The sequence below is a fragment of the Salvelinus sp. IW2-2015 genome, unplaced genomic scaffold (genome assembly GCF_002910315.2).
Source record: "Salvelinus sp. IW2-2015 unplaced genomic scaffold, ASM291031v2 Un_scaffold6829, whole genome shotgun sequence".
Lineage (NCBI taxonomy): Eukaryota > Metazoa > Chordata > Actinopteri > Salmoniformes > Salmonidae > Salvelinus > Salvelinus sp. IW2-2015.
Genome location: NW_019948090.1, coordinates 25,274 through 35,073, shown reverse-complemented (window position 1 = coordinate 35,073; position 9,800 = coordinate 25,274). Strand labels below are relative to the sequence as shown.

Genomic DNA, 9,800 nt, shown 5'->3' with positions numbered 1-9,800 from the left:
CCTCTCTCTCTCCCTCCCTCCCTACTCCCCCTCTACAGTAACATATTCAAAGGCTCAGCAGTGTGTATGTACAACATGGCAGACATCCGGAGGGTCTTCCTGGGTCCCTATGCCCCACCGAGATGGGCCCACCTACCAGTGGGTACCCTTCCAGGGAGGGTGCGCCTACCCCCGCCCTGGCACGGTGAGTCATAGGGGGGTCATTGGGGGGTTATGACAAGTATAGCACCTCATAGCTGCTACTTAGAAGCTAATAGACAAATACAAGTAACTCACAACTGATACTTAGAACCTATATTTACGTAGGAAGAAGCAAGTGACTGATGGCACACATGTCAAGTTTTATAGAAGTCATGAATATCAATAGTTTAGCAAGGTACTAGGTGACTTACGAAAGGGAAACATTAGTATTCATCACAATAACCTCAATAACCATATTTCATACTTATTATAACACGGCTCAACATGAAATACATATGACGTCAGTTCCAGACACATAGATGTATTAAATGTGACTTGTTAACTCTATAACCTCCTGTTCTTCATAGTGCCCCAACTAGGACCTCAGTTCCAGACACATAGATGTATTAAACCTGACCTATAGCCTCTTGTTCTTCATAGTGCCCCAGTAAAACGTTTGGGGGCTTTGACTCCACCAAGGACCTCCCTGATGATGTGATCACCTTTGCGCGGGCCACCCGGCCATGTTTAACCCGTGCACCCCATCGGGGGTCGTCCCATCGTGGTGAGGACTGATGTGGACTACCAGTTCTCCCAGCTAGTGGTGGACAAGGTGGAGGCCGAGGACGGACAGTACGACGTCATGTTCATTGGAACAGGTCAGTGAGATATGATTCATTTATTTTTAGATTATCCTTTTTTTTTTTATTAGCAATCCAACTGGTTGAATGCTACATAAAAAAAGTCCATGTTTTTTGGGGGGAATTTATGATTTGTGCTCAAGGTTGTTACGCTGCATGAGCACAAAGCCAAGCAAATGTCCCCTTGAGCGAAGCTCACCTTGACATCAACTTCAATAAAAAAGGAAATCCTGCAATGATTCGTTGCCTCCTTTCTTTGACCTTGAATGACTGTACAGTTATATTGTAGTGTATTGAATGTGCTGTTGTAGACCTGGGCACGGTCCTGAAGGTGGTTAGGGTCAGATAGATAACTGAATACTGACTTATGTTTCCTGTTGTAGACCTGGGCACGGTCCTGAAGGTGGTTACCATCCCAAGAGAGAGTTGGCATGACCTGGAAGAGGTGGTCCTGGAGGAGATGACCGTGTTCAGGGTACGGTCACACCACTGGGAAACTGCTTATGGTTATAATTGATTGCATTTACATGGCAAATATTCAAGGAGTCTAATAGAACACCAGTCATTTTGTTGGGAAGGGAAGGGTGCATCATCAATGTCTAGCTCTGAAATTAAAGGGAGGAGTGGGAATCAGAGGGAGTTATGAGGGGGCTGTCTAAATGAATCAGAGTGTTATATCTTCTCTAACTGTGTTTTCTGCAGGAGCCCACCCCCATCACGGCAATGGAGCTTTCCACCAAACAGCAACAGCTGTACTGGGCTCGGCGCTAGGCGTTTCCCAGATGCCTTTGCACCGCTGTGAGGTGTACGGGAAGGCTTGCGCTGAGTGCTGTCTGGCCCGCGACCCCTACTGTGCCTGGGATGGAACAGAGTGCTCCCGTTACTTCCCTACCGCCAAGCGTAGAACACACACACACACAGACATTCTCGTACATACACACAGACAGACAGACAGACAAGACAGACAGACAGACAGACAGACAGACAGACAGACAGACAGACAGACAGACAGACAGACAGACAGACAGACAGACAAGACAGACAGACAGACAGACAAGTTTGTATGCATACACATATATGCACAGAATCCACATACAGTATAAGCTATAAGCATTTAGGCACACGTGTGCACATGCCCACATATCACATACAGTGGCAAGAAAAAGTATGTGAACCCTTTGGAAATACCTGGATTTCTACATGAATTGGTCAAACAATTTGATCTTCATCTAGATCACAACAATTGACAAACACAGTCTGTTTAAACTAATAGCACACAAAAAAGTATACGTTTTCATGTCTATTTTGAACACATGGTGTAAACATTCACAGTGCAAGGTGAAAAAAATATGTGAACCCTTGGATTTAATAACTGGTTGACCCTCCTTTGGCAGCAACAACCTCAACCAAACGCAGTTGCGGATCAGACCTGCACAGACCTGCACAACAGGAGACATTTTGGACCATTCCTCTTTACAGAACTCTTTCAGTTCAGCAATATTCTTGGGATGGCTGGTGTGAACTGCTCTCTTGAGGTCATGCCACAGCATCTCAATCGGGTTGAGGTCAGGACTCTGAGTGGGCCACTCCAGAAGGCGTATTTTCTTCTGTTGAAGCCATTCTGTTGTAGATTTACTTCTGTGTTTTGGGTCGTTGTCCTGTTGCATCACCCAAATCCTCTTGAGCTTCAATTGGCAGACAGATAGCCTAACATTCTCCTGCAAAATGTCTTMATAAACTTGGGAGTTGATTTTTCCGTGGATGAAGGCAAGCTGTCCAGGCCCTGAGGCAGTTCAGCCCCAGACCATGATGCTCCCTCCACCATACTTTACAGTTGGGATGAGGTTTTGATGTTGGTGTGCTGTGCCTTTTTTTCTCCACACATAGTGTTGTTTGTTCCTTCCAAACAACTCAACTGTAGTTTCCTCTGTCCACAGAATATTTTGTCAGTAGCGCTGCGGAACATTCAGGTTCACTTTTGCAAACTTCAGACGTGCAGAAATGTTTTTTTTTGGACAGCAGTGGCTTCATCCGTGGTGTCCTCCRATGAWCARCATTCTTGTTTAGTGTTTTCTATATCGTAGACTCAAAMATGTCAGCATGTTCCAMATATTTCTGTTAGTCTTTAGCTGACACTCTAGGATTCTTCTTAACCTCATTGACCATTCTGCGCTGTGCTCTTGCAGTCTTCTTTGCAGGAGGGCCACTCCTAGGGAGAGTAGCAACAGTGCTGAACTTTCTCCATTTAGAGACAATTTGTCTTACRGTGGAATGATGAACATTAAGGCTTTTAGAGAAATACCCTTTCCAGCTTTATGCAAGTCAACAATTCCTAATCGTAGGTCCTCTTTTGTTTGAGGCATGGTTCACATCAGGCAATGCTTCTTGTGAATAGCAAACTCAAATGTTGTGAGTGTTTTTTATATGGCAAGGCAGCTCTAACCAACATCTCCAATCTCGTCTCATTGACTGGACTCCAGGTTAGCTGACTCCTGTCTCCAATAAGCTTTTGGAGAAGTCATTAGCCTATGGGGGGTTCACATACTTTTTCCAACCTACACTGGGAATGTTTAAATGAGGTTTTCAATATAGTCAAGAAAAATACAARAATTTGTGTGTTATTAGTTTAAGCACACTGTGTGTGTCTATTGTTGTGACTTAGATGAAGATCAGATCAAATGTGATGACCAATTTATGCAGAAACCCAGGTAATTCCAAAGGGTTCACATACTTTTCTTGCCTTTGTACATGTACACAAATACACTGGTACACACATTCAATTTGTGTGATTGTTGTGCATTCCACAGCTCAGGGGTGSTAAAAACATGCTTCCCCGCACACACACAGTCCTGGCCAGTAGCAGTGTTAGAACCACTTCACCCTACAGCCAYGAGTTATAAAACACCCACATAGCCACACACACACCAAATAATAGGCCAACAGGAGCCGTCTGACTTCTTCACCCCACCAGCCGAGAGCTATGAACAAACACACCCTCAAATGACCTTCTCCTCCACCCAGCAGGATTAGCCTGACCACTACCAGCCATCCACCTCCATCCAGCACAACTCTCTATTAAACACAGATCTAGGATCAGCGRACCCTTCCTCAATCCTAACCCTAACCATCAGGTCCAAAAACACAAAACTGCCCTAAGATCAACATCTACACTAGGGAAGTATGAGAGATTTGACTAGCAGCCTCAGAAGGAGGGCAGTAGAGGGGTGGTGGTACACCCTTGGTCAGGGCTGCTGGGGCGCTCCAGTACTCTCCAAATATTTGATTCTCCAGCTAAATGAGAACCAGACGTCCGGGCTCGGCTCAGCAGGCACTCGGACTGCCCCGCACGTGTTCAGACAGCCAAAGACTGGAATGCTTGGGAGGAAATGTAGGAATAGTGGTGGAGTGTGTCTGTGTGTGTCTGTGTGTGTGTGTGTTGGGTAGGAGCAGGTTGTGTGCGTCGGGGGGGGATGTATGCATGTGTAAGTGTATTTATGTGTGTGTGTGGGTGTGTGGGTGGGTAAATGGGTGTGTGTACATGTTGTTTATATTTGTGTGTGTGTGTGTGTGGGTGGACGGGTGTGAGTTGTTGCATGAGTGTGTGTGTGCACATGTGTGTTTGTGAAAGAGAGAAAGAACGCAAGAGAGAGTGAGAAGAGCAATCTGACTATCCAATACAGGAATGATCAGCCTGAACCAAACCTCCCTCCCTGAACCCCTCCCTCCATCTGTTTCACCTTTGCAGCTCCTCCAATCCCACAACTCTCTCTCGCTCTCGCTCTCGCTCTCTCTCTCTCTCTCTCTCTCATATATATAAATGTCCTGTACGGTTATAGACACGAGACCTAGAGACCTCCACCTATGGCTGTGCTCCCCTCTCTTCCTTCAGATTTTTACGACTCGTAAGAGCCTATGATCTTAGTGGTGATGAACCAGGGAACCATAGAACCAGGAAACACATAGGGAGCACAGGGAAGCATGTTATCTGTTAGCCAGTACAAAGCCAGGTTGTGAAAATGTAGCTGTGAAAACGCAGCTGTAAAAACAGGGCTTATAATATGACTCGGACACACAATCGGCATGAACATGTACAGTACATGGAGCACACACACACACGGTATGGACTAAATGGTCTTTCAAGTCGTGGAGGACATAGTCAGGATTTTCAAGGCCCAGGCTATCTGTGTTTCGTGTTTAGAAATGACATGTCCCTGAACGATGAATCACAATGAATCATTCCTTTAATAGAAGCAAAAAGTTGACATGTTTTTAAATGTGCCAGTGATTTTCTCTCTTTTTATTTATCCACCCACTCAATAGCATCAGACTTAACAGAGGACTGATGGTGAAATATACAGTTCTGCTCTGTTCTTCAGTTGTACTGCACAAATGTGTCAGCTGTGCCACTGGTTAAGATTGCCCTCTGGTGGTAGAAATGTCACAGTACATAGAGCCCTCYATCACTGGCTCCTTCCCGATGGAACCGGGGAGGGAAATACGTCTGAGGAAACAGAGCAGTGAGTGGCCTGACCAACACAAACAGGTTGATATGTTGTGTGTGAAGGACGTTTATTAACTCACTGGGAACACAATCTAACATGTGTATGTTTCTTTGGTTGTTTCATAGGAGAACGAGACGCCAGGACATCAGGAATGGAGATCCCCTCTCCCAGTGCTCTGACCTGCAGCATCATGGTACAAACTCTTTAGATTTTTATTTTACGCTTTCCTCTCACACACACACACACACACAAGTGCGTGCAGACATGCAACCATCACCCCAATACACATAAAATCCATACATTTTCTTTGTATTTATTTTATTTAACTAGGCAAGTCAGTTAAGAACAAATTCTTATTTACAATGACAATGACAATGACAATGACAATGACACACACACACACACACACACACACACACACACACACACACACACACACAAAAACCCACTGTGGTGTTTCTCTGGTAACCCTATCCTTGTGTCTGTGAAGATGACGTGGACGGGCTGGGTCATGTGGAGGACAGGAGTGTGTACGGAGTGGAGAACAGCAGCATGTTCCTGGAGTGTAGTCCCAAGTCCCAGAGAGCCCTCATCTACTGGCAGCTCCAAAGACCCAACGAGGACCGCAAACATGAGGTGGGTACACACARACTCTGCATGCAAGATGTGTCTTATTCACCATCATTCTCAAAAACGTCCCAATAATTTTCAATAACTTTGCAATCACACTAAACCTTACCCGAAATTGCTTCAGTTTGTTAATAATAAATGGCCATGCACTCAAATGTAACCATATTGAGTGGATATTGAATCCACCAGACCCTTTCTATTCCCCCCTCCCTTTCCTCCCTCCCCTCATTTCCCTCTCCATCTCTCTCTCCAGATCAAGTCGGAGGACAGGGTGATCCGCACGGAGCAGGGCCTGCTCATCCGCATCCTCACCCAGGCCGACTCAGGCGTCTACACCTGCCACGCTGTGGAGCACGGCTTCATCCAGCCCCTCCTCCGCCTCTCCCTCCAGGTCATCCCCACACAGAGYCTTGGTGAGCTGCTGCCTGGTGGGCCTCAGGGTGGAGCTGGAGGGTCTGGTGGCGCAGGTAGTGGGTCTGGTGGTGCAGGTGGGCCTGCTGGTGCAGGGCACTCGACAAAACACAAGCTGTGGTACAGGGATTTCCTCTCCCTCCTCGACCACCCTGACCTGAACAGCGTGGAGGAGTTCTGCGAGCGTGTGTGGCGGAAGGAGCGCAAGCAGCGGCGTCTGAAAACTCCCACCATCACCACCAATGACCAAAGTCTGGCTAGGCCTGACGGCGGAGCTCTAAGCTCAGGCCTAAAGCCTAAAAGTAGTCCTCTTGGCGCAGGTGCACCCAATGCCCAGAAGCAGCAGAGCGGGCATCCTACGGTGCAGCAGCAACAGAACAAAGAGGGGAGCCCCCGGAGCACGAACCCACAGAAGGTGCAACACCATGCGGGTACGCTGACCCAGGCACAGGCCCCTAAAAACAACAACCAGAATGCCCAGAACTCTCAGGCTACACCCAACACCCAAAGCCCCCAGAAGGGCCAAGGTGCCCTGGGGGGAACCCAGGTGCCTGGTGGTGGGGCCAGAGGTGGACCCCAGCACAATGCCAAGTGGAGGCGGATGCAGGAGAATAAAAAGGGGCGAAACAGGAGGACCCACGAGCAACAGAGACCCCCGCGGAGTGTCTGAGACACACACACAGCAACACACACACTTACACACATATTGTACATTAAAATATAGACTTTCTATCCCATAAAGATATACTGTAGGAACCCACATAATGCAATACTCATGGTCATGGACATATGCTCATTCACACATAATATGTAGACAGGAAAATACCGCCCCAATGGAATGCTCTAAAACATACACGTAAAAGACACACACACACACACACACACACACACACACACACACACACACACACACACACACACACTGCAAATACCCTGTGAAGACTTGGAGAAGACTGGCGACTAACAGGACATTGAAGACTGAGGCTAAACTGGAATCGTATGCGTACTGTACATGCTAACCATGTGGATATAGTGGCCCAGGGGGTACAATTTGAGGAACTGTGTAGTCCAGATCCGTGTTGCAAGGGGGACCGAGTTATCTGGCGGACACATAGCCCTCCTGTACAGACGCTACTTCCTTATAGGACTGGGATGGGGTTAAAAACATTAATTTTCAGTGAGGATGATACATGTTACATATTCAGACCTCTGGACAAGTCTGGACAATGGCCCCTACAGGACATTTCAGAAGACATTTCAGAAGGGATTAAGACTTTAAAGTTCAGTAGGGACGTCAGCTACTGGCCTTGTTGACATGCGCAGAAGGAAGAAGATGTCCACTATATAGAGACGGGAAGAACTATAAGGATAAAGAATAATGTGTCCAGTCGACTGCAAACTAGAACCGAAACACATCAAAAGAAGCACAGTCATTTTCAGAGAGTGAACTGCAATTCCCACAATACAGTTCGRCGGCTCAACTTTATTCAACTGATTCGATTCACAACGACTCTCATGAATGAGCACTTTGGGCTTGTACATAGAGCTTGACTGTCTTATACGTCAAACATATTAAAATGGGGCACAGTTAGCTGGTTAACAATCCACAACGATGCCCTGCATATTGTTTGTAGTTCAATAACAGAATTATTCAATATAAAACGACAAAATCCACAATAGCCTGTGATCTGTGGAGCAAAATCAAGCTTCTCTTCCTCCCAAGGCTTGAAAAGCATTGTGCATGTCGTAGTCAATCAATGTTCATGATTTGAATAAGCTATTTCTCGCCAGTTACTCGCTATGTAKGTTTTTTTTATGTTAAAGGAGTCCTATGAAAGAAAAATCTATTTTCTGTTTTTATTTGATATTTACTTCTCTCTCTCCATACAAACCACTGCATCCCTGTAGGGGTAAACAATTACGTAGTAGAATTTTTGACCTGTCCCTTTAAGTTATTTTTCTTTCTTTGCTTTCTCCTGGAGTTGCGTGTGAACTTATAAATCCAGTCATATGTTCGTGCTCAGTCTGGAAAACAGACTGCCTATTGATTCTGTACATATACATACAAAAWCAAAACGACTCTTTATGTATGTAAATATATACAACRAGAACACCACGGATTATTTATTTCTCATTGTTTTGTGAAAGGGTTGCATTTATTTTTGATATTCTGGTATTTTGGCTCATCAATAATCAAGAAAAAGACTGCGGCACGTTGAGAAACACAAACGGACCAATGAGGACGGACTTCCTCTGTCAAGGACTCCCTTTTTTTCCGGGGGGCGTGTTTTGGAAGTGAACCACGGTATGAGAGTGGGAGCAGGGGGTTGTTGTGTGTTTTACAGTATCCAGACTGAGAGCCTTCAGGATGATAAGCACAAGTTTCTCAAACCCTCTTCTACGTTTCTGTCTCTTCTGGTCTTTTCGTAAATGGGTGATTTTTCTACCCAGGAGGTGTTTTCYTTGAASTTTGGAATCCCATCCACCTATTTCATTCGTTCATCCKAAATACTCATTTTATGTAAGATAATACTACCCAAAACCTGATAAAWCATTAGCTGTGAATTTCTATGTAAGAACTAGTAAGGAAAAGGTTCAAATCTAAACGTAGTCTGAGGACGCTGAGTTAAAGCTGCATGTGAATGCTACTTAAGTGCATCTTTTCTATTGTCTCTAGATGTTTCCTGTGAGAGGTAAAAGTCCTGTAGGCAACATGTGTAAGAGAGATGTGAATATTATTCCTTTTTGCCAAAACAAAGATGCCAACATGTACCAGGGGTGTATTCACTAGGAACCAAACAGAAGCAAACAGGCCGAAATGGGGAGGGACTAACCTGAACWTGTCCAATAACAAACGCACATTTTTGTTGCAAATCGTTTTCTGTAGCTAAACGTTTTGCTATGGTGTCTGCTAATGAATACACCCCAGTGATGTTACTCCAACCCCAAAACTTGTATTAAGACCTTCAACTTTTCATACAACAATGTGTTTCCCCTTCAGTATACAACAAGCCTGATGTGTCACTGCAATAATGGACAGCAGATAGCAAGGTTTCCTGGTGGTTTGTGGTATGTTTCCGGTCTCTCACGGTGTGTAGGGTGGACAAGGAGAGAACAGATATCCCTGCTGTAACATGGTTCTTCCTGGCATGCGTTCAGTTGTCTAATTAAACATTTCCTGTAAAACTTAGCCTTTTTGTAGTTTTTTTCTAACTTCTGTCCAGTTATATATGGTACACTATGATGCATGTGAATCTGAGTTGACAAAATGTATTTTGTTTGTGTTGTACAGTCATTTCCACCTGTGACTATCATGTTTAGTCACAGGTGGGACTGGGAGCAGTCAGTTTGCACGCTCAAACACACAGATAAAAGGTTGAGCTGATGAAAAACATCTTTTTACTGGAATTATATTATGGTGAATTACACAGTATTA

At 45.2% G+C, this 9,800-nt stretch overlaps 1 pseudogene; it reads left to right on the top strand.

The window, feature by feature from the left end:
- The first annotated feature begins 21 nt into the window (after positions 1-21).
- On the top strand, positions 22-9,554 carry LOC112079063 (semaphorin-3aa-like; annotated as a pseudogene).
- Positions 9,555-9,800: the final 246 nt, after the last annotated feature.